Here is a 25,627-nt window from a genome sequence, read left to right on the forward strand (position 1 = left end):
GCCCGCAGCAGGGGCATCACCTGGGAGCCTGTTGGAAATGCAGACCGCCTCCGAACGGCCCTAACACAGGTGCTCTGTGTGCCCAGGTGGATGGCAGACGTGCTGTGGTCCCTCCCCAAGTCAGAGGCCAGGAGGAAACACATCAGCAAGAAAGATAAATGGAGCCCCGTCCATCCCTCTTCAGGAAGCCAGTCCTGAAACGTATCTGACTCCCAACAAACCAAATCTAGAAGCCGACGAGTTTAACAGAAGTTACGGGCAGAGCCTGTCAGGGCCCCGTCGGGTGCACAAAACAGGCTGTGGTTCCCTGGCCCAGACGTTCTGGAAGCCCCCAGTCACTCGGGGTCTGGGAAGACCAAGGTGGGGGCAACACCACTTCCGGGCCCCGCCCCCCAAGCTCCTTCCGAGCCCTCCTCAGCTCTCTCTGCTCCTCCAAATATCCCCAATTCCGCCACCAGCCAAGCCAGTCCAGCCACGTCCGGGAGCCTCACACTTCCTTGCAGCCACACCTGTTATAACGCCGTTCCTTTCACTTCAAACAACCCCGCCCGGCCAGAATCCCAGCCATCCAGGATCAGTCCCTCTCGGCCACAGAGCCCTCCCTGGCTGGCCTCCACGACCTGGGCTGTTTCACAGCAGGTCTCCATTTCCCTGCAAAGTCTCCCCCAAAACTAGCTCAGGATCCTGGCTTCTGCCAGAATCTAGAATGAAGGTCACCCCCGGGGCCCAAGCAGCATCCCGGCTGAGGTCCACAACCCTGCCCTCGACCCAGCCCCACATGGCCTGCCAGCAAGTGGCCTCACGGTCTCCCAGACACCTACCGGAGGATCGGAGTTCTGGAATGTTTCGGGCCAGTGCCCAGGCAGTGTCAGTGGGGAACCGCAGGAGGGAAGCCCTTGGTCCTCAGGCCAGGGAGAAGGAAGCGGAGTGCAGGCGGCTCACTGGTGCCCCGGGAGCAGGGTGTCTCCCTGCCAGTGGCCGGGCCCTGCGGGTCCCCAGGCCTCCCTCGCCCGGGCTGGATCAGCCCTGGCCTGAGTGAGCTCCGCCGTCACCAAGGGGAAGCGGCCCTTGGTTACCGCTGGCCAGGAGAACACAGAAGGCAAAACAAACACTGGACTCCCTCCTCACTGCTGGGAACAATTACAAGGTAACCGGCCAGTTTTTAAAAGCCCTCCAGAAGGGAGGCTGCAGGCCCAATGGGAGGCTGGTTTGTAACCCGTTCCCTTCCCGCTGCTGCCGCTGCATCCTCCCCGAGACCCAGGGACTCTCCCTCCACCCCACTCAGGGGACGCCCAGGAAAGCAAGGCTGGAGTCACAGAGGAAGCGTGGCAAACAGTCATGGGCAGGCAGTGCACCCTTCCAGTGTCCAAGGCATGTTCCAGAACGGCAGGTGGGCCCAGCCTGGCAGGTGTGGACCCCAGCCGGCATGCAAGGGCGGATTCACGACAGCACTCACCACTGCCCCCTTTCCAGATCCCCTCCCAGCAACGAACAGCTGTCTTGTTCCCAAACAAGTTGTCATGTAACGAACAGAAACTCAGCAGCGAAGAATGAAGTGCCTGCTTACCAGGCTCCAGCTGCGGCTGGTGGGCCATCCACAAGGACCGCCCCCGGGCCGTGGCCACCGGCCAAGCGCTGTCCCCGGGGAGGGGGCTTCAGGTACAGCCTGGGCTCTGATCCCCAACCGACGCCTGGCAGCAGACCTGAGACCCCCCCAGCCAGTCGCACACCTCCTCCTGGGAACAGAGGACGCCCCCTGCGCCCAGGGCCTTGGCTGCGTCCAGACCCAGGAGCAGAAACCGTGGGGAGGCCCCAGTAGAAACGGGGGAGGGGGAGAGCAGAGTGACACTCCAGCCCCATCCCCAGGTCTCCCCCAGGTAGGGGGCACACGCAGGAAGAGGTTTTCTTCCCCCCGCCATGGACCTGCATCTGAGCCTCAAGGCCCTCCAGGTACCGGTTTCAAGGCTCCCTCTCTTCCCTGCTCCCTCACTGGGAAGGTGGGGCACCTTTTGGGGGGCCAGACTGCTGACCTTGGATGGGGAATGTGGCAGCAGGTCCAAACCCCCGACAAACAGGACCCGTCTCACCCACTTGAATTCCCTCACCCCACCCCACAGGGCACACTGCTCAGTTTTCCCATCCTGCTCAAGTCACACTGGTCTCGGGGAGAAGAGTCCACCCTGGCTTCACTGGCCTCCCAGGGGACAGACAGAGACAGACAGACAGACAGACAGAGACAGAGAGAAAGAGAGAGAGAGACTGAGGCAGAAAGAGAGAGACAGAGAAAAACAGAGACACAGAGAGACAGAGACAGAGAAGCAGAGGGAGACAGAGACAGAGGTAGAGATACAGAAGGACATGGATATAGAGAGACAGAGACACACACAAAGAGACAGAGAGAGAGATACAGAGAAAGACAAAGACACAGAAAGACAGAGAGACAGAGACAGAGAGACCCACACACAGAGACAGAAAGGCAGAGAGAGACAGAGAAAGAGAGACACAGAGAAAGAAGTGCAAAGGAAGCAAGGGGACGGGAAGCAGGAGGGTGGAGACCCTGCAGCCTCAACAAACTTGGGCTCCGCGCCACGGCTGGCCCAGCGTCCCCATCGGGAGGGCGGGGCTGAGGCTCTGAGTGGGAGCTGCCTCCCATGGTGCCGGGGGGGGGGGCAGGCAGGGATGGTGGGGAGCTGGGGGCAGGGCAGGAGGTTGGGGGTGCACCTCTGCCCACCCTCCAGCCTCACCCTGCTCCCCCGTCCCCGCAGACAGGGTCTCCTGTCCTCAAACCAGGAAGGGCCTGAAGTTAAAACAAGTCAACGACCTCCCTGGCCGGGCAGGCCAGCGGCTCCAGGGTGAGAACCTGGGCCCCTGTGGGTGCGAGGACCTGCCTGGGCTGTGCTCTGGAACGGGGAGGGGAACCAACAGTGGCCACAGCGGCAGTGGCAGGCACCTTGAGGGGCCCCCCTTTATAAAAAAATCAAACCAGTACCTTTGGTGGTGAAGGCCTGGCTCACCTGAGTATCAGGTCCCCCGGCCCACCCAGCCGAGTCCCTGCCCGTCTCAGAGGGACCTGGGGGCCAGCCCCGGCCGCCCCAGACGCATAGAGCTATTGTTTAGGGGGCGCTGGGCAGCGGGGGTTATACCAGGCTTAGAGTCTCAGACCTGGCTCTGGCGCGCTGGGAACTGAAGTGGGGCATTTCTAGGACAACTGGACAGAAGCTACCAGAAAGGCCCCCTCCACCTCTCACTTGAGTTGATGGAGAAGTTTCTTCCAGACCTTCAGGTGTTGACTTGGATGTTGGAGGGGGAAGGGAAGGAGACAAGAATCACTGAACTAAGACGCCAGAGCCTCCTTGGTGTGACCCCGCCCCGTCCGTGCCTCCCTTTGGGGACGTGGGCTATGGCAACCGCTGCTGCTTTACCCACCAGGAGCCCAGCTAGGGAAAAAGCCCCTTAGTGCTATTTTATGTTTGAACATCCATAAACTGGCTTTCTCTCTCTTTTTATTTTTGGCCGCACCTCGCGGCATGTGGGATCTTAGTTCCCGGACCAGGGATCGAACCCGTGCCCCCTGCAGTGGAAGCGTGGCGTCTTAACCGCTGGACCGCCAGGGAAGTCCACCCACAGACTGACTTTCTCCTTGTAGTCTTTCTCCTCACACGGTGAAGGAAAATTTAAACCCTCAGGAAAAAGTACAAAGAGTCTTGACACAGCCTTGTTCTTGTCTAACCACTAATGATCCGTTCGGCAAATTCGACAGCCTGTCCCGCGAGGCAGGGCCTGCGGCGGGGCGCGCACGGAGACTGAGGCCAGCAAGCCGCCTGATGCGCACAGCCTCACAGGAGAGACGACGTCTTCAGAGAGCTACAGTAGAAGCAGGATGCGCCACCTGGGAGGCTGCTGAGACGGGTGGCGGTGGAGGAAGGGTGGAGGAGGGGTGGGACCCTCAGGGAAGTCCCCTTTGAGGGGTCCTGACCAAGGCTGGGGTTTCAGTAACAGAGATGAGCTGAGGGAAGAAGCAGGCAGACCCCTCCACCCCATGGTGAGAGAACCCCGCCCCCCATCAGAGGCGGGCAGCTGTCTTTGGGATCCGAAGGGTAGTCAAGTGATGAGAATGCCATTTGGAAAATTTGAGCAGTAACTGGAGAGAGGGAGAGAGAGGAACAAGGTGTGGACAGCAAGGGCCTTGAACGTCATGACAGGGATTCAGGACTCAGGCACTGGGGCCAGGTGGGGAGGCGACAGATCAGAAAGCCGGCTCCTAAAGTTCACCCAACACCCCGCCCCGCTCCGCCGCCGGGTTTCCGGATGGAACCAGAAAGCACTCAAAACGGAGAGATGACGTCCCCTCCTTCCACAGAGCAGCTACCCTTGCACGGCTTAACAAAAAGTGCTGTGAGGGGCAGCAGTTCCATAAATACTTTGGGGGAGGCAGGCTAAGAACCAGCAAGAAAGAATTAGAACATTTCTTTTAGGTAAACAGAAAATCTGAAGTGTGTTAACAGCCCAAGAAATACCACTTCAAACCAACATCATGAGGAAGCATCACTAATTTTTCACCTGTGAGAATGAGAGAGAGGGATTTCCCTGGCAGTCCAGTAGTTAAGACTCCAGGCTTCCACTGCCAGGGGCACGGGTTCCATCCCTGGTTGGGGAACTAAGATCCTGCATGCCGCGAGGCACGGCCCCCCCCCCCAAAAAAAAGAATGAGAAAGACAATAAATACCTATTCTGCAAAGATAATGGATATACTCAAAGAGGCCAAAAAGTTCCCAGCACACAGTAGGTCCTCAGACAATACCAGACGCTTACACGGCCCTCACGACATGTGAGGCACTTTTGGGCACCTTGCCTTTCATATGTATTAATGGGTTAGGTGGTGGCTGTAATTATTACCGCCACATGACGTTCCGGTGAGCAAATCTTAACTCCAAAGGTCATCTTCCAACCACTGACCACAGAACCGGATAAACACAACCTGCTTTTAAAGCACAAAGATATCTTAAAGATCACCCAATAAAAATGCTTCACGTTACACAACGGTGGTGGCAGGTGCTGCGACAGGCAGTAAGGCAAATCCTCAAAAAGTTAAACACAGAATTACCATTCCCATATGATCCAGTAATTCCACTTCTGGGTATAGAACCAAAAGATTTGAGAGCAGGGTCCCGAACAGATATTTGTACACCTGTGTTCACAACAGCATTATTCACAATAGCCAAAAGGAGGAAGGAGCCCAAGTGGCTACCGACAGATGAATGGATAAGCAGTGTGGAGTGTACACACACACTGGAATGTCATTCAGCCTTAAAAAGGAAGGTAATCGCGACACACACTGCAACATGGATGCACCCTGAGGCTAAGTGAAATAAGCCAATCGCAAAAAGACAAATACTGTGTGATTCCACTCATACGAGGCACTGAGAGTAGTCAAATTCATAGACAGAGAGTGGAAAGCTGGGTGCCATGGGGAAAGAGAATGGGGAGTTAGTATTTAATGGGGACAGAGTTTCACTTTGGGAAGATGAAGAAGTTCTGGAAATGGATGGTGGTGATGGTCGCACAGCAATGTATTTAATGCCACTGGACTCTACTCTCAAAAATGGTTAAAATGGGGCTTCCCTGGTGGCGCAGTGGTTGAGAGTCCGCCTGCCGATGCAGGCGACACGGGTTCGTGCCCCGGTCCGGGAAGATCCCACGTGCCGCAGAGCACCTGGACCCGTGAGCCATGGCCGCTGAGCCTGCGCGTCTGGAGCCTGTGCTCCGCAACGGAAGAGGCCGCAACAATGAGAGGCCCGCGTACCGCAAAAAAAAAAAAAAAAAGGTTAAAATGGTAAATTTTATGTATATTCTACCACAGTAAAAAATGCTTCATTTTATATGAAAATAAGGAAAATAAACCTGAGGCATACAAAGTGATGAAAGGGGGGTCCCTCTATCCTGATGCTAAGGGAACAAACGCTGAACAAAGCTAAGGCATTTGGCAGCCATCCCTGGTCCCACCCCATCTGCATCTTTAAGCCAATGGCTAAGGCGGTTGAGACAAGGAGCTGTTTTCCCAGGAGTCATGCTGGAGAGGAAAATTGGCAGAGACAGAATGTCACCATTTACTTGGCTAATGCGTTCCTTAGACCTCCTGGCCAATCTCTCTTCTTTTCACTTGGAATAAGAAAAAGAAGGTCGTGAATACTCGCAGGCGTGCTCACATGCTGTTTCTCACTGCAGGTGCTTCACAGACCCGTCCAGGAGACAAAATTGGCAGGAAATGGAGGTGGGCTTCAAAAGGAAGATAAATTTATGAAAGGCCAAGCCCAAAACGGCTAAGAAGCTGGGACAGGTTGCTGTCCAGGAAATGACTCATGTCTCCCCTGCTCCCTTGGGGCTGCTCTGGGAACAGACACTGAACAGCGTAGATCAAGGTTCTTGAGGTTCTCAGGAGGAAGGCGGCATCTGGTGGATTCCCCTGCGGACCCTGAGCCTGTCAAGCCCGTCTTGGACACCTGTAGTGGCAGGTGCCTAGCATGGCCCCCAAGGGCAGCTCAATCCACAGTCGTGGGTGAAGAGCATTGGAACCAAGCCGGAATGCCACAGAGCCCGGTGACGGGGCACTCTCCTGCAGCCAGCCACACTTCCTGTGGCCTCGGTCACCCTCCCTGCATTCAGGCTGCAGAGCCCAGCAGGCTGACTTCAGGCTCCAGCCACTTTAGGGAACGTGCTCTTCCAAGTTATGACCTGCTAATCGATAAATTGAACGGCCTAAAAAAAGCATCTTCTCTACCTCGCAACTACATTTGAAAACCCTGACTATGACCTTGACCTTGAAACACTGCTTTCCGTGATGGTGTACTCCCCGTTCTGCAAGGCTGCCATCCAGCTCCTTTGCCAGTTTTTCCTCCTCCCCTTAAACACAGATGTTCTTGAGGGGCCCTCTTTCCACGGGCTCCTCTGCTCTCGTGGCTCCAGGGAGCATCTCTCCTTGAACTTGACACATCACCCTTATTATGGCAACTGCATCATTGAACGGCATCACTCTCATGGCAACCCTGCCCCTCACTCCCACTCAGCTCTTCTCCAGACTCAGACACAGCCCCCTCCCAGCCTCTGCACCTCTGCCAAGTTCTGTCCTCGTTCTCCTGCTCGGTCACCCAGATTCAAACCCCTCATCTTCCTGTATTTCCTCTCTTCTTGGCTCCCCACATCATCACCAGTTGGTATAAATCCCCCTATAATTGCCCAAATCTGTCCCCACTCTCACAGTTCAAGTCATCATCACCCACAAAGTTATTGCAAGAGTCTCCAAATTGGTCTCCCTGCCCACAGCACCTCTCCGACCCCGACCGATCTTCCCAAAACACTCTCATTTAGGTATTGGTCTATCTTCCATTTTGAAAATTTGTAATTCAAACATGTACAAAAGAGACACATATTTTCAGCACCTAAAGTGAACTGCTGTCAACAGTTTGTCACGTTTGCATCTGATCCTTTTATTAGTCAAATGGTCAGAGGACTTGAAGAGGCAACTCAGAGGAAAAAAGTAAATGCAAATGGCAGATAAACTTGTACCAAAAGACGCCCAATCTGTCTAGTAAACAGGGAAACGAAAAATTAAGTACTAATGAGCTATCGATCGCCTTGTGCCCCCCAGATTACTACACAGTCAGTAGACAGATGGCGCCTACTGCTGGAGGGCAGGGGAGGAAGTGTGCACCCACGTGGCTGGTGGAATCTGAAATCTTGCAGTTTTGGGGAAACAAACTGGGGATTGACCCAGCAATTCCACTCCTGGGGCTTGGGTCACAAGAATAAAAGCACCCGGGGACTTCCCTGGTGGCGCAGTGGTTAAGAATCCGCCTGCCAATGAAGGGGACGTGGGTTCGAGCCCTGGTCCGGGAAGATCCCACATGCCACAGAGCACCTAAGCCTGCATGCTGCAACTACTGAGCCCATGTACCTCAACTACTGAGCCCATGCGCCACAACTACTGAGCCCACGTGCTGCAACTACTGAAGCCCGCGCACCTAGAGCCTGTGCCCTGCAACAAGAGAAGCCACCGCAATGAGAAGCCCACGCACCGCAACGAAGAGTAGCCCCCACTCACCGCAATTAGAGAAAGCCCATGCACAGCAACGAAGACCCAATGCAGCCAAAAATAATTAATTAAAAAAAAAAGAATAAAAGCACTTGTACTGAGGATATCTGTATATGTGTTTATTACAGAGGCACTGCCATTTTCTGCCAGTCCAAATTAAGTGTTTCCATCATATCTGACTCATCAGGTGGACGACTCTGGTGCATCTGTACCATGAACCATTCATCACACAGCAATGAAAAAACAAGGTAGAACCACACTGGAGCCTAGGGGCATTTCCACACGCATTCAGTGAGAAGAGCAGGGTAGAATATGAAAGGCAAGCCCAATTGAATCAAATAGCGGTGTCCCCAGAGATACCTATACATATATGCCTGGGCAGGCAGGAAGGTATGGAGCTACTCGGGGTGTCTTACCCCTAAATAAAAGGTTGAGGTTAAAAAGAACTAGAAAAGAACAGACGTTGGCGAGGATGTGGAGAAACTGGAACCCTTGTGCACTGTTGGTGGGAATGTAAAATGGTGCAGCCACTGTGGAAAACAGTACGGCAGTTCCTCAAAAATCTAAAAACAGAATGACCATATTTCATTTCTGGGTAAAGACCCAAAAGAATTGAAAGCAGGGTCTCAAACAGATATTTGTACACCTGTGTTCACAGCAGCATTATTCACAACAGGCAAAAGGTGGAAGCAACACAAGTGTCCACTAACCGATGACCGGATAAGCAAATTGTGTAAATCCATTTGAACCTTAAATATTAATTGACCTTAAAAAGGAAGGAAATCCTGTCACAGGTTACAACATGGATGAACCTTGAGAACATCATGCTAAGTGAAATAAGCCAGTCACAAGAAGACAAATACTGTGTGATTCCACTTATATGAGCTACCGAGAGTACCTCAAATTCATAGAAACAGGAAGTAGAAAGGTGGATGCCAAAGGCTGGGGGAGGGGGAAACGGAGTTGCTGTTTAATGGGGACAGAGTTCCAATTTTGCAAGATGAAAAGAGTTAGGGAGCTGGATAATTGCACAACATCATGAATGTACTCAACACTAGTGTACACTTAAAAATGGTTAAGATGTTGTTATGCTCTAACTTGAAAAGATACACACACCCCAATGTTCAGAGCAGCACTATTCACGATAGCCAGGACATGGAAGCAACCCAAATGTCCATCGACAGATGAATGGATAAAGAAGATGTGAGATACACACACACACACACACACACACACACACACACACACACACAATGGAATATTACTCAGCCATAAAAAAAGAATGAAATAATGCCATTTGCAGCAACATGGATGGACCTAGAGATGATCATGCTAAGTGAAGTAAGTCAGACAGATATCATATGACATCACTTATATGTGGAATCTTAAAAAACAATACAAGTGAACTTATTTACAAAACAGAAACAGATTCACAGACATAGAAAACAAACATGGTTACTAAAGGGGAAAGGTGGGGAGGAGGGATAAATTAGGAGTTTGGGATTAACATATACACACTACTATATATAAAATAGATAAGCAACAAGGACCTACTGTAGAGCACACAAAACTATATTCAACATCTTGTAATAACCTATAATGGAAAAGAATCTAAGAAAGAATATATACATTATATATATAATATATATATGAATCACTTTGCTGTACACCTGAAACTAACACAACAATGTAAATCAACTATACTTCAATTTAAATAAAAAAGAAAAAAAAAGATGGACTGAATGTGTCCCCCCAAAACTCATATATTAAAATGCTAACCCCAAAGTGATGGTTTTAGGAGGTGGGTCTTGGAGAGGTAATTAGATCATGAGGGTGGAGCCCTCACAAATATAATTAGTGCCGTTATAGAAGAAACACGAGACAGATGATCTCTTTTTCACTGCCACGTGACTACACAATAAGACAGCTGTCTGCAAACCAGGAAGAGGGCTCTCATCAGACACCAGCTCTACCACCTCCCTGATCTTGGACTTCCCAGCCTCCAGAACTGTAAGAAATGTCTGCTGTTTAAGCAGCCTTGTCTAGAGTATTCTGTTTTTTCAGCCCAAGATCACGAAGACAAACTTCTGAGACAAGCACCAAAGACTGTTCCCACGCTGACCGCAGCCCGCTTTGTCACAGAACGGCTTTCTCAAATGGTTCACGTGCTCCTGCAGCTGCTCCTGTCCCCCAGTTTGGTTCACACATGTGTCCGTGCTACTCCACGCCATCCACCCGCTTGGAAGACCATCACTACAGAACCAGGCAGACCCTCCAGAGCCCTCTGCACGTTCTCCATCACCTTAAACACCTAACTGAGCAACCACAGGGCGCAGTCCCTCACCTTTCCGTGAGCTCACGTTAGACTTTGATACAAACCCTCCCCATGTGCCCGGCGCCCTAACGCAGACACCTAATGACTGATTAAAAACTTTGGTGAGGGGCTTCCCTGATGGCGCAGTGGTTGGGAGTCCGCCCGCCGATGCAGGGGACACGCGTTCGTGCCCTGGTCCGGGAAGATCCCACATGCCACGGAGCGGCTGGGCCCGTGAGCCATGGCCACTGAGCCTGTGCGTCCGGAGCCTGTGGTCCGCAACGGGAGAGGCCATAGCGGTGAGAGGCCCGCGTACCGCAAAAAAAACCAAAACTTTGGTCAGAAAGGGCACCCCGTGTACCCTCAAATGGTGGCCTGAGACCCACGCAGCCCATCAGGTTTCTCCTTTTCTCTGCACAGATGTGTGGCCGCCTGCTCCTGGGCTACTCTGAACCAGCTGTCCATCATCCAGGGCAGTTCTCCTCCCTGGACTCTAAGGCAGCAGGCCCAGAAGAAACCCTAAAAGCTCCAGAGCATCAACGTTTCGAGAAGAAAATGTCTGTAGATGACACCAGCTGCCGAATGTTCTCCACACCCCTCCCACTGCACACGTCCGCACTCAAGCCCACCATCCTCCAAGGCCGAGATCTCGGAGGCCTCCTGGACTCCGCCCTGGCTTCTGGTTGGCTGTCAGGCTCACCTCCCAAGACAATCTCCACCCCACGGCCTTCTGCACCCTCTCACCTGTCCCCTCCACCACCCCCATCGCCTTTCCAGAACACTCCCCACCCACAGGGTCGTTCCCCTCCTGGTCTGGCATGAAGTCAAGTGACCGCGGGGCACACACCCTCCATCCATTCGGGATCTCACCTTTGCCTTCCTCTCCACCTGCATGCCCCCCTCACCCTGGGAACCCCTCAGCTGGGGCCACCCGACCCTAATGCAGAACTGAACCACCTCTGGTTCCCCCTGTCCTGCTTCTCACCCTCGGAATTCTTCCAGCAACCTGCCTGGGACGCCTCCCCCACCGCCCCGTGCCCCCCCGAGAACTCTCCTGCACTCCATCAGAGCTTGGGCAAATCTTTCTACCGTTTACCAACAACTCCAGGAAATGCAGGCTCCACACGGGCTGGCTTAAGATAGAACAGTGGTTCTTAACAGGGGTTATTTTACCCCCAGGGGATATTTGGCCAGGTCTGGGGACATTTTTGGTGGTCACAAACGGGGTGACATCCAGTGGGTGGAGGCCTGGGATGCTGCAAAAAAATTATCCTGCCCGTAAGGTCAACAGTGCAAGGTTGAGAAAGCCAGAGACAGAGTGGGCTTCGGATGAAAGGATGCAGTGCATCCCTGGGACAAAACCGCCTTCATGTGGCCAGAAGCACAACCCAGGACACCCTTATCTGTGACTCTGCGTCAGGGCAAGGCCACTCCTGGAGACAGGTGGCTGAGGAGGAACTCAGTGCACATCCCAACACTGTCACCAGCCTCCTCTGTCATCCTGAGCAAGACGTTCGGCCTCTCTCATTCGGGCGTGAGGTTTCCACATCTATAAAACAAAGAGTCGAAGGAGATCAGCTCTTCCCCAAAGTGGTCTGGACAGATCCTTAAGCACCTAAAAAACTGTTTCTGAGTTTGGGGAAATATTATACCCCCTCCTAGAGACTCCCAGGGCCCATCCGCATCTTAAAGGCTCTGAGAAGTCCTGCAGGCAAGGAGCTTGGCAGATTTCAACTCTAGCGGTTCCCACCCTGGAAGAGAAGGGGACGTTCTTCCCACACATTTTCCTGCCACATCCCGAGGGACAGCAGTTTGGAGGGCCTCTGAATCTCTCTTGGCTCTGCTGCCTCTCGATTCTACAACGAGCAGGGCCCCGCCTCCTCCCATAGCCATGTCTCTCTGGCTCTAAAGGAGGTGTGGAAGCGTGCTGCCGAGCCGCACGCTCTACAGGGTGATACAAGGGGCTGCTTCCTGCTCTGCCAACTCTCTGTGGGGCCACCCCTGCCCCCAAGACCCCCGAGAGTAGTAGACCAAGGTCAGGGGCTTGCTTTTTTGGTGGGTCTTCTTGGCTGGTTCTGAGCGTCGCTGGGCCTGTCCTCTTAATCTAGCCCAGGGTTTGGCAAACGATGATGCCATGGGCCAATCTGGCTCACGGCCTGTTTTTGTAAATAAAGTTTCATTGACAGACAGCCACTCGTTTTGGTTTACAGGTTGCCTCTGGCATTCCTTCTCACCCGCTATACCAGCAGAGTCAAGTAGTTGCAACAGGCCTAAATATTTACTATCTGGCCCTTAGAGTTTGCGAACCCTTGATCTAGACCTTAAGAAATTTGTCTACCATGGTGTCTACAGGGGCCAAACTTCCCCCCCAAACTCCTCCAAGAGCCTGTTCTCCCATCCCCAGGCCCCTGTGTCCACGTGTACCTGGATGACACACAGTGACCAAAGCACAGAAAAGAAGAGCCAGGATCCTGCCATCTGCCCACCCCACGCCCACGCCATCCGTCCCCTGCACCTGCACATCCTCCGCCACAGCCTCCCCTGGACCCCAGTGATGCCCCTCCCTTCACAAACCAGAGCTCATTTACAGCAGAATATATCAGCCTTTTCTTGGTTATGCACCCCATTTGCAAACTTTTAAGCACGTATCCTCTGAAGGACATATATTGTGCATGCATTCTTCTCACATGCTTCTGTATCGATAGATGACATGCATTATGAAACACACACCCAAAAAGACAGAAATTAAACAGGAGAAAATAAAAGTAAAAATAAAGCTACAAATTTCTACCCGCACCCTGGCAGACCATCTTGGAAGCAGCCACTCTGGAGGCGGCTGGCTCAGGTGTCACCCGGCGCCCCCAGGTGCTCAGCACCCAGACAAGGGGGCTCTGCTCATCCCCACCCAGCGGCAGCAGAGGAGCACGAGGACGCACCCTGACACCCAGGCCTGAGCGTCTGCCCCGGTCGGGGTTGGGGGAGGCCTGGGATCTCAGGACCCGGGAGCCTCGCCCACCTGGCTGCAGCAGGAAGGGAAGGATTAAGGACCCCCCAGAGAAGGCGCCAGCTGCTCCCAAGGCAGTGAACACCACGGCGCATCCAGGGGGATTTTTATGTTTTGACTCAGAGGCAATAAGTCTTTCAAATTAAACCAACACAGACTGAACTGCAGTAATGAGGAAAGCCCCTTCCAAACCGTCGGCCGGGGGTTACCGCTGCCAGGCGAGTGGGAGGGAAGACGGCTGCCGGCGGGGCTGGGGAGCCGGGGGCAGGGGAGCAAGGGGGACCTTGCCCAGCGGCTCCTTTCTGGAAGGTGGGCACCGCAGCTGCAAGAGAGCAGGTGGGCACGGTGGCTTTGGGGGTCCTCAGACTCGCCCCCCACCCCCCAGTTCCTGGGCTGGGGCCCCCGGCCCTCACTCCCATCCTTCCAGGCCAGCCTGCCCACCAGGAAAACACTGGGCCAGAGGCAGGCAGTGACCCTAGAGGAGGGAGGTCCCATCTCACCTTCTTAGCCACTGCTCAGGGGGCCATTTGGGCCACCATTCAGACCCCACCCACTGACTTTTTGCTCGCACGTCAGGCGGCTCCGAGGGGTGATGCTTCCTTACCTAAGAAATCTCGTGAGCACCAAAGGCCCCCCCACAAGCAACCACAGGCAGGTAGAGCAAATTCAGCCCCACAGAGAATATTCTGCCGGACCGCTCCAATGCCAGCCGCCAGCCCAGCCGTGCTCCTGGCGACCGAGGGGACACAGGAGGTGGGGGGGGGAGCGGGCGGGTTACTATGACCTCACGGACCTCAGACTCCTTGTAGCATCTTCTCTGCTCCTGGGAGGAGCCAGGGCAGACGAGGGGATCCGGATACCTCTTCCCTCGAGTTTTTATGGAGAAAAAAAATTCAACCGCAGGGAGTTTCGTGCCAGCCCAGGAAGCAGGGCCACCCAAGTGAAAAGGCGGCCTCACCGGGCAGCCAGCTGCTTTTAGAAACACACCCTGCTCATCCGCCACAAACATTAGCCGGCAGCTAAAAGAGGGAAGTGAACAAAACAGCTCTCCGGATAAGACAAGGGCTGAGAGGATGCTGGGGGCAAAGCTAATGATAGGATCCAACTCCGCCACCCAAATGTGTCCAGACAGCCTCATATGCAGAGGGCCGCGCGGGTGAGCGTGCCAGGCTGTCACAGGAGGAAGCGGGAGGGGGAGGGGGAGGGGGCTCCCCCCACCCCACGCCCGGGGCCAGGCTCTGCGCTGGGCCCGCCTGAGGTCCTGGCCCCAGGCCCCCTCCCAGCCGGCCTCTAGCCCAGCCCAGCCCAGGCTTCGCTAGGGGTCTTCCCAAACGCTCATCTGATTGCATTGCTTCCCTGATTAAAACCATCTGGAGGGCATCCACGAGACATACAGGTCACCTAGGCAAGTTTACCAAGTGTCTGCTATGTACCAGGCATGGGGCCACCTCAAGGACGATGGTCAAACTCTCACATATGAAGGCGTTTTATGACCCGGTTCTGCCTGCCTTCCTGGCCTCATCCCGGCCCCCTTCCCTGCCCCTGCCCCTGCCCTTCCCGAACACCCACCAGAAGAAAATATGCACGCTGTCCCTAACAAGTTGGGGTGGGCAGCTGAACCGTCTGCCCAGCACCGGGCTTCTCTTGATCTGGTGATGCAGCTCGATTCTGTCTTGGACTCCCTGACCCCAATCCCGGCCCCGGGCCCTAGGGGTGGGTACACAGCCTCGGTCTGCTGCATGGGGATATCACCCACCCTTGTGACAGTGAGTATGCAGGCCAGCCAGAGCCAGTCCTGAAACTTTTGCTTCAATGACCTTCTGAGAATGAGGCCAGGAAGAAAGAAAACAGATGCTTAAACAGAGAGAGAGGTAATTACTGATGCCAGCGTTTCAGCTTCTGGATCCAGCTGTGCCTGAAACCCCTGGACTTTTTAGCCGCTTACAGTTCAGCAAACCACTTGCCTTTTGCTTAGGTTGTGTGGATTGAGTTTTTTTATCTCTTGCAACTGGAAAGTTCTAACCAACCCAACAAGCCAAGGTTTTAAAGACTCCACTTTTTTGCTCATGCTGTTTCTTCCACCTGGAACGTCCAGGCTTTCTTATCAGGCTTTTTCCCATGTGTACTTTGAGATTGGACTCAGATTCCCTCTGGAAAGCCTTCCCAACCTCTCCCCAGTGTCAGTTCAATGCCTCTATGCTGTGTCTTACACTGTTGTACCCGTGTGCTCTTTCCGTCTGTTCACGTGTTCCTCAGATATGTGCTGGACAGCCAAGCCCTGGCCCTCAGTCCGCTCAGTCCAGGTGGAGAGATGCTGTGACTACTGATTTTCTCACCTGTCCCACCATCCTTGCAGGCAGGGACCAGGCTGCTCTCACCGGGCACACAGCAGGATAATGTCTGCAGAAGGAGGGAACAACCCTGCCTCTCGGTGGTGCACCTCATCCACGGCCACACTGTGTGTGATGAAGGGGCAGAAATCCAAGCCCGTCCAGGAGCAAACCCGGACCATCAATCTCTCCAGAACCCGGCCACCCTCACCACCTCGCTGCTCCCTCCCTGGCCGCAGCACCAGCCTCCTCTGCCCTGACTGCCCTGTGGTTTTGCTCGGGGTTGGGGTAGGGGGAGAAGCAGGTGCCTCACAGCCCCACCTCCTGCACCTCCTTGTTCCTCCCCCCGACCCTCCCACGCTGTGTCCTGCCTCACTGGCCTTCTGGCTGTTCCTGCCACACGCCAAGCTCCTACCTCAGGGCCTTTGTACTTCCCAAGCCCTCTCTGCCTGGTACACTGAGCCTGGGTACCCAGATGGCTATTCCCTCACTTCCATCAGGCCTCTGCTCGGGTTGCCTCATCACAGAGACCTTTTCCAGCCACCCCACTTTAAATGGCCACCGTTCTTTGCCCCCAGAACTCCTGCCTCCACACTTTCCAATGACATCCACTTGCTTGTCTGCTTAGGACCTGTCCCCCTATAAGAGCACCTGCCTCATGAGGACAGGTGTCTTGTTCACTGCTGTGTCCCAGGGCCTGGAGCAGCGCCTGGCACATAGTAGGTGCTCAGGGAGTACCTGTTGAATGAGAGTGGCTCTTTCCGTTCTGAGAAGCCACTTGCCCTCACCACCATGCTCCACAGAAGCAGGGTCTAGGGTCCCCTCCTACACCACTTTCCTAAAGGGGGTGGTCAGGCATCCATATATCCGCCCCTGACCTGCTCTGGAACCTTCCTCCAACTGACCTGCAGACCCTTTATTCCTTGAGAACTCAGTCCCCAAACACGGCAAGAGCTCATTCCTTCACAGCCCAAACCATCCTTAGTGTGCCCGGCCGGCTGGTACCCAGAGACAGGGGCAGCCTCGGTCCCTTCCCTCCTCCCGCACCGGCTCCTCTTTGCTGGAAATCCCGGGAGCAGAAGCAGCTCTGCCAGCTATACAACCCGAGCCCCGGGGCCCCAGCTTCCAGTGTCCACATAAGCCCTCCATTCAGGGGGCAGCAGCCGGCGGGGTGGGGGGCTGGCTCCCAGACGGGGCTCCCGCGGCCCCCCACTGCCCGCTGGCACAGACCGGCTCACGACATGCCTCCCATCACAGCCTCGTCCCTGCCGCCCTCACCCACTCGGTTTTCCAAGAAAGAATGTGTCTGGTCTGGCCCCGACGATGCCAGCCCCGAGACACGGAGAACAGACTTGTCCCGAACACGACTGTCTGGACACTGTCTGGCCCCATGTTGGCTCTAAGAGGTCAGGGGTCACAGGAGTTATCCTCCCAGAGAGTTGTGGCTCCGAGGCGGTCACGCCCGTTCCCAGGGAGTGTCTGGGCGCCGGGGCGTGATGCTGGCTGCCTCTCCACCGCCAGGAACCACACACAAAGTTCCCTTTATGGGAACAAGGCGGGCCCGGGCATTGGCAGTTTCGGCCTCAGGGAAACTCAGGTTTGGGTTTTCTCCGAGGGCACAACCGGGCCTTTGTCTTGACTTTGCCCATCCCCACCCGGGGTTGGCCTCCTTGCTGGGTACACGGCATCCAGGACTCAAGCCCTTCCAAGCTGACCCTTCCGAGGCTGGGCACCAAGACACACCACCGAAGACAGCACAAGGGATGTTCCCCACCAAAACCTCACTGAGGACCTACTACGCACTGAGCAACGGAATCGCAGTGGAACCCGCTACAGAGGAGGGTGGCAGATGTGACAAAGCTAATTAGGCCAATTCACTGATGCTAGGAATTGCTGAGAGCCCCACTACGTGCTGGTGCTGTACCTGCAAAGCGCCGTCCACCTGGAGCCTATTTCAACTGCATCCGACACTCCAACTAGTTAAGAAAAGCATGAACGTGTGATTATCCAGCAGGGATTCAGCCCCCTACTTTGGTACACAAAAAAGATATGGCCTACAAAACCTAGGAGGAAAGAAATGGAAGAAAACCTAGGAGAAAAGAAATGGAAGAAAACCTAGGAACTGTGACCGAATGGGGCAACCAGGATGCCCCGGAGAAGAATTCGGGGGCCGAGGGGAGCTGGCATACATCAAGCCTGCGTGTGAGCCCCTCTCTGGGGTCTATATCCCGGTTCTCCTTCTTGCAGGAAAAGTCCCCCCGAATTTCCCACTGGCCACAGGGAGGAAGAATCCGAGCGGAGGGAGGCAAGAAGTCCACGGTCCCCCGGTTCCGAGGTCCCCTGGTTCCGAGGTCTGGCGCTCAGCCCCTGCCGTCTGCTAGCACTGCAGCAGAAGGGTATTGCTCAGCACCATGGGAGCCCAGCAGTGGGATGTCGACAGTGTGGACATCATCAATTGTCTTGCTGAGGTCCAGGGTGCTTTAAGGACCTGCCAAGGCCACTTCCCCAGAATCTGCCCAGCTTGGGCTCCTGGTGCCCAAAAACCCAGGGGCGGCCAGGTGTGAGAAAGAAACCACCTCCTTGGAGGGAGATGGGCCTGGTGTTCTCCCTTCTCTGCTCTGTGCACATCTGGGTTCCATGAAGCCTGAAAATTAAGCCCAAGTTAAGCTCTCTGTGGCAGACAGGGTTCCAGGCCCAGGGGAGGGGCAATGCTGCCCAGCACTGACTCTGGGCACCAGGCAATGTCGAAACATGGACCTTCAGGGTCAGCCTTGCACCCGGGCCACACAGCAAGCCTCTTCCAAGACCCACCATGATCTCTGCCAGCAGGCTCTGAGGGATGGCTCCCCAGGCCAGCCAGGGGGAGAAACAGAAAAACCCCAGCGATTCTGCGGAAGGAGCATCCCCTCGGCTTCAGCCCAGCAGGAATTAGTCTGTTCCATCTAGACAGTCAAAGCTGCCAGCCCAGCTAGGGCACTTCAGGGAGCGGAAAAGGTCGGATGCTCAGACCGAGGGTCGGGAGTGTGGATTTCCTCTTTCTGATATGGTCAAGGGAAGGAGGGCCACTGGCAGACGCATCCGGCAGGCGCTGCCGCAGGCGCGACAAAGTCCTCGACGGCCAGAGAGGGGAGGGGCAGCCACCCCGCCCCTGCACATGCACTCCCCTTCCACAGACAGCATCAAAGAATGACGGCCAGACACTGTCACCATGGGGAAGGTCACATGTGGGTCAGTGCCGGCAGCACGGGAAGGGAGTGACCTATTTCCAAGGCCCATTCAGGAACCTCCCTGCAAACCCAGACGTCTGACGCAGCCAGACAACAAAGGACAGGGGGCTGGGGGGGAGGGCTGGGGGGGGAGGGCTGGAGGTGTCTGATGGTGCAACGCGGCACGCCCCTCCTTCACGGGGGCCGCCCATCGCTGCAGCTCGACCTGCTGACCATTGGAGGGGCCGGACCGCATGTACACCCCCGCCTGCATTAGCTCTCCTCACCCTCCGGGTTATTCTGCCACTTTTTATACTCCGTGGAACCAGAGGCGGTCCTGGCCTCTCCAGAATTCGGCCCAGGACCTCAGAAGCACATCTCTCCCCGGCATATATGCCACTTCTCACAAGGCTTTGAGAAACATGTGCCACCCTGGGTCTTATTCATAGAAACCCCTTCTCGATCAACATCAAGTCAGGACTTTGAAATCCCACTTTGCCAAGAGGTCGAATCACGATACAAACTGGGGAAGAATAACAAACGGGAATCTGTCTGCAACTTGTGGACGGGAGAGACAGGCATGGGCTTCGGAGTTGACAACCCGGAGTTCAAATCCCAGCTCTGACCCCTCCCCAGCTATGACCTCAGATGTTCTGGGCCTCAGTTTCCCCAGCTGTAAAACAAGGACAATAGCCATCTGTCTCACAGGGACGGTTTGAGGGTTGGACGATGCTGGGACACATGCATCCCAGTGCCTGGTACACACCGAGCGCTCGCTAACGACAAGCTACAGAAGTAGGGCCAAGACAAAGAAGAAGGAGCCCAGGCACCAGGGACTGAGCCCCAAGGGTCTGGGTCGTTAATAAAGAGCCACTCATGACCCTCACAGGACGGGAGCTCAGGAAGAGCAGGTCCTGAAATCCCCTGCCTGACGCTATTCCTAGGTGTGAGTTACCCGGGATGGCCTTCGCCCACCTGTGAAACAGACTCATCGTGGCTGCTCCCCCAGAGGGTGAGAGGCTGTAGTGAATAAATGAACAGCGAGGGCCCAGGACAGGGCCACAGAGTGAACACTTGGTCAGCGGCGCCCACTGGCACTGATCTTGCTGCTGCTGCCGCACCCCCAGCCCCACTCTGCCCAGAGACTGTCCCCCAAGGTACCCGCTGCAGCTGAACAAACCTCTCCCATGAACTCGGCAATGGCCCCTGGCCAGGACAATGCCCCCATTCCTGTCTCTCACGACTCAGCGTGATTTCACATCGTAGCATCGCTGAAATCAGGCTGGTGTTGAAGTCCAGGGCTCGTTACAGGTACAATCAGAGGCTCACTACAGAATGCTGAGTCCTCCTCCTGATGGGTCACAGACGTGACGCAACACAGCATCAACGAGCGGCCCGTGTCTGTCTCCCGCACTGGCTCATGAGCTTCTGGAACAGCTCTCTTACCCATTTTTGGCTGAAGAGTCAGGGTTCACTAAAGGTCTGAGAACCGAACTGCTGAAACACCTCTCTCTCGGGTACCAAGGTGATGCCTAACAGGTCGGGGGAGTTTAGATCAAGTGCAGGGCCTGCTCCCCCCTGAGAAAGGGCCCAGGTACTTGGAGGCCATTCTGTGCCATCCAGGATATTTGGAATGCCACTAAACACACACATGCTTTCTTTGTCAAGACTTCTGGCTTCACCCTCCATGTACCACTAACCCAGAAACTCGACACTCTAAAGAATTGGCTAAGCCCAAGGAATGCAAATGTTTAAGGTCCACTGCCTGTGATGCCTCTGTAGACTAAACTGAGGAGGTTTAAGAGCTTTTTCCAGCTGTGTGTGTGTGTGTGTGTGTGTGTGTGTGTGTGTAGAAGAAGGTTCAAAAGAAAATAGGACTATTTCCAGTACCTGTAATTACACTGCTACCGGTCCCACTGCCTTGGCCTCGGGAGGGGGTCAGAGACTCAGGAATTCAGACGTGAATGGAGCAGAGGAGAAGCAAGATGACTATTTTTAAAGGTGAGGACGGTCTTCCACTGGAGCCTGACCCCTCCCGGTCACGCCAATCTTTCATGAGCAGAGCTTCCTGTAATCCCGTTCCACGAAAACCAGCCACGGTGGGAGGTGTGGCTTCAAAAACACCAGTGATATAAATGAAAAGTCCCCACAAGGAAACAAGAGACATGGAGCCCACCATCCAGGGCACCGTCAAAAGGAAGGGCGTGATCAGTGGGAGTGCGGGGCAGCCACACAGGGGTGCAGTCAGCCCCTAGAGCCGGGATAAAGTGATGGCTGAAAACGAATCCACTGATTCAGCCCCATCGTGTTCCATGCACTGTCTTAGGTGCCAGGCTGCCTAAGTAGGTAGAGGGAGCCCCCGCCCTCGTGGAGACAGACAGTCCAAAGAATCTGAGCTAACGTGAGCTGATTAGATCAAGGATGCTAACTTTCCCATGGCCAGTGAAGAGGCTGCCTAGCTCATTCATTCATTCATTCATTCCTCCAACAAGTTCCCACTGAGGCCCCACCAGGTCCCAGCCAGTGCGCTAGGCAGGCACCAGGACCTGACCATAACCAAGATCTCGCCCTGGAGGGTGTTTCAGGGGTTCCCACCACATCCCCCAAGATGCCCACGGCCCCTCCTGGATTCCTTACAAACCCCAAGGCCCAGCTCTGTATCACCAGTTCCCAGGGTGACATGGGGTGAATCCACCTGGCTGGGGGAGGGAGGGAGGGAGGGAGGGAGGAGGTGTTACAGGTGGACCCTGAAGACAGAGATGCACCCAACATACAGAGGGCAGTCCTGGCCGAGAAATAATAATGGTTAATTATCACCCTCCAATCTATCTTATTGCTGCTATAACCTCCCTGCCTAGAACAATGGCCAGGACATAACGGGTGCTCAGTAAATATTTATAGAAGGAGGTTTCCGCCATGTAAATTTAAGAGGGAGGCAAAGAGAAACCAAAGATGGGTGGGGGGGCGGTGCCCAGAAACAGTGAGAAACAGACACCAACCTGGACATCTGGAAGCCTTGGCAGAGAACTCTGGCCCTGTCCTGAGCAGGTAAGTCTGGCTTACCTTCCAAAAGAAGTCACCCGACCCAATGGGCTTGAAGTATGCATTCCTCTCCACCCTTCTGAGAGTCCCACCTCCGACTCCAGGACCAGGCAGGCAGGTGGCCAGCCCAGGGCCAGGCCCAGCCAGGGTCCTCCCAGGAGGTCTGGGGGTGGATGCTTGGGGACAGGAAAGGCGGAGAGGCAGCAGCTCAGGTGGCCAAAGGACCAGCGGGTGTGGACTCAGGAGGTCGCTCCAACTGGGCTGTCCTGTCTCCGCCCACCAGGCTGGACAGTGCTTTGAAGCCCCGCCCTTCGAGAAGTGGCCCTACCAACATCACCCCTGACCCAAACCACACCAGACACGCCTGGGCCTGGGGGGAGCCTGCGCGTCAAAGCCCCAGGAAATCCATCACCTGCTGCCACTGAAATCCAGCCGTGCTCTGCTCCTTCCCGGCCCCTGCGACCCCTCTCTGACCCGGGTGGACGCCTGAGGCCTTCTCCCCACTCACAATCAGCCTCGCAGGCCAGGACTTCACCAAGCTCCTAACCCCGGGCGGCCCCCACCTCCTCCCCAACTTCAGAGGGGGACAGCGTCCGCCCGGGGTCCCGAGGGGGGAGGGGGCCGCACTGTCCTTGTCCTTCCAGGCGGCCTCCTCTCCTGCAGTCCAAGGCCCCAGGTGAGGAGTAGCCACTGGGGGTGAAGCCCTGCCCTGAGGGAGGCGCGGCGTGTCCCACGGGCAAGGCGAGCGGCACCTGGCCGTGGTGGCCCCGTCCGTCTCTCTCGCCAGCCTGCCGGGCCCACAGTCTGCCTGCAGCCCACGTGCCGCTGCTGCTTGGTGTCCGCCCTGCGCTATCCGCTCAGCTCCCACCTCCCAGTCCCTACCTACCCTCCAGGCCGTGTTATGATTATAGCTCACGTGACTGTCCCCACCACGGACGGAAAATCCTCAGGGGTCCCTGCTGTGTCCAGAGCACGGCGGAGACACTGACCTGGGCAAGCCGTCCGAACTGCCAGACGACCAAAGATCAATTCTCTGAATGAAGGACACAACGGCCTCCGAGGCAGCAGCCACAGGTAATCAAGTCCTTCCTTTCGTCCTCGTGATGAGCCTCACGCCCATTCTTACACACGTGTAAACTGAGGCTCAAGGAGGCTGAGTCACCTCTCCAGGACGAAAGCCAGAATCAAAACTCATGGTCTTCCCAGGCTGCTGGAAGCCGGACAGTAGAGGCGGGGGTGGCCTTGCGGACAAACAGGAACATGGCCGGAGGGCCTCGTGTCCTACCTCCTGTCCCACCGCTGCCTGGAGACGCGCTGCCTCAGGCAGGGCCTACACAGCTGGGGAGGGAGCACAAGGAGGCAGGGGCCACAGGGAATGGACTGCATGGGTGGCGCAGACCCAGCGGGGCCAGACTCGGGGAGGCACGCACGGCCGCCCCCTGGCCGAGGACCAGGGGCATCAAGGGCCTCTGGGTTCCCACGTCCATCTTCACCCCTCACCGCATCAACCCAGACCCCCGGGCTCCGCCCTCACCAGGCCACAGGAAGCGCCAGTTCCCCGCCGCCCAACATATACACACACATACACACGCATCTTCCCGGAAAGGAAGAGGGAGAGCAGAGGCTTCCTGTGGTCCCCACCTGGCTGTCAGGGGTGCGACCTTCCACAGCATCCCCTGGCTCCCCGCTGGCTCCCGGGGGACGCTTGGTCAGACCCTCCCACCCACCCCGGACGCTCCAGGACAGGCCCGGGGCACCGGGAAGTCCCAGAAGAGCCTGGGCGCAAAAACCCAACAACGGTTGGGACTCCCCTCAGGCCTTCGCCTGTGTCCCCGCTTCCTGTCTGTGCGACCAGGGCAGGACGGAGCCCGGCATATGGACAGAGGCCGGAAGGTCAATGGAGAATAAAAAGCATCCACCCGAGAAGCCCGCACATCTGTGAGGGCTCAAAAAAACATCGGTCCCCTTTTGCCACAGGAAATCAGCTACACGCGGCTTCTAAACCGTCTTTTCCCACACAGCGGCCTGAAAATCTCTACCCCGCACCTGTGCACGTGCACGCGCGCACACACACACTTCACCTCTTGACTTGTGACGGCGATGAGTTTGTATTCTGTCTTCCACCCTGGATCCTGGACAAATTACTCAGCTTCTTTGAGCCTCAGTTCCCACATCTATAAAAACACCTAAACTGAAATACCAGACACCTAATACCAGACACAAAACACCAGACACCTAAAGTGAAAACCCTGGAGTCCTGTTGATTTCGATGATGGTATTTATTAAGCGCTTACTGCACACTGGGGACCATCTAAGCTCCTAAGCATATGCACAACCCCTGCCACCAGTGAAAGATCACTTCCCTTCTTCCCTTCCTTTTCTCTCTCTAGTTCTTACACATCTGAAGGGCCAGCTTCAGTGTCACCTCCTCCAGGGAGTCTTCCTGGATTCGCCTTCTGACCTCATCAAAATCCTCCAGAACTCCACTCACCTCTCATTGCCTTTATTACCCGATGCCTAACATGATATTGTTTGACAGTTATCAGTATATTTGCCCTTTTTCCCTTCCAGAAAGCACACGGAGCAAGCTCTCAAAGGCCAGGATTAAGGATTGTAAACTCCAAGGCATGTTCCCTCCTCGGAACAGGAAAGCCCATGGGTGGTAAGGCCCCACCCCACCTCAGGCCTTGGAGCCCAGTTATAGAAAGGACAGCACCTGGCAGTTCACCCATGTCAACCCATTCCAGCCATGGTGTCCTCTGACACCCCCCTTTCACAGATGGGAAACTGAGGCACAGGTCAGAGAGGCAGGAAGTACCACAGCAGGACTCTGGCCACCTCTATCTGACTCCGAAGCCAGGTTCATAACTGCTCCAGCCCCTGCATCCAGACTAGATGCGGCTTCTGGGGCGGCATCCCCCAGAGAAGAAACCATGGGCCAGAGACACCAGCCAGCAGAGCGCCTGCATTTGTGCTCTGAGGCACAGGGACACGTGTGGGCTCTGAGATCCCCGAACGCTCCCAGACCTGCTGGGAAACAGCGACTTCTCTGAGGACCTGGATGGCCCCTCCACTGATCAGCCCCTTTGCCACAGCCCATGCCCTCTCACCATCTGGCATGGCAGGAGCCCCAGGACCCAACCTCAATGCAAGTCTGCTCTGCTTGGCCAGTGGCCACGCCAAACTGGCATGCAGACATTACACGGTGGAGCCTGTGTGGGCAGACACACACACACACACACACACACACACACACACACACCCCTTGCCCCTGGGGGCTGCCTCTCAACCCTTCCCCAGAAGAATCTACTGTGACTGGGCACACCACCATCTCCAACTCACCTGAAGCAGGTGGCCTGGCCATCTGGGCAGTGTCTCTTTCCCAGGCCCAGTCCCTTGGGAGATGCAGCCAGTCCCAGGGCAGGCGAGGACGGCTGTCTCACCTGGCACCTTCCCCAGGTGCCCCTCCCCGACCCTGCGGGACAGGGCTGAACGGGGAAGAGGCTGCAGGACCCGGTGGCCGCTGCACCTCCCTGACCTCCCGCACCTGGTCCCCACTGGTAAATGACTAAGCGATTCCCACCTCGGAGCCCGCCTGGCAAGAGGCCCCGCTGGCTGCGGATCGGCACCAGGATGCCCGGA

At 55.6% G+C, this 25,627-nt stretch overlaps 1 protein-coding gene across 1 annotated transcript in view; it reads right to left on the reverse strand.

The window, feature by feature from the left end:
* The window catches only part of SPSB1 (splA/ryanodine receptor domain and SOCS box containing 1), a 52,328-nt gene extending 26,974 nt beyond the window's left edge, over positions 1-25,354 (reverse strand). The window contains exon 1 of the mRNA XM_029230218.1: positions 25,328-25,354. The gene's annotated coding sequence lies outside the window, so the exon portion shown is untranslated. The remainder of the gene's footprint in view (positions 1-25,327) is intronic.
* Positions 25,355-25,627: the final 273 nt, after the last annotated feature.

The sequence above is a fragment of the Monodon monoceros genome, unplaced genomic scaffold (genome assembly GCF_005190385.1).
Source record: "Monodon monoceros isolate NGI ecotype Baffin Bay Population unplaced genomic scaffold, NGI_Narwhal_1 Super_Scaffold_18, whole genome shotgun sequence".
Classification (NCBI taxonomy): Eukaryota; Metazoa; Chordata; class Mammalia; order Artiodactyla; family Monodontidae; genus Monodon; species Monodon monoceros.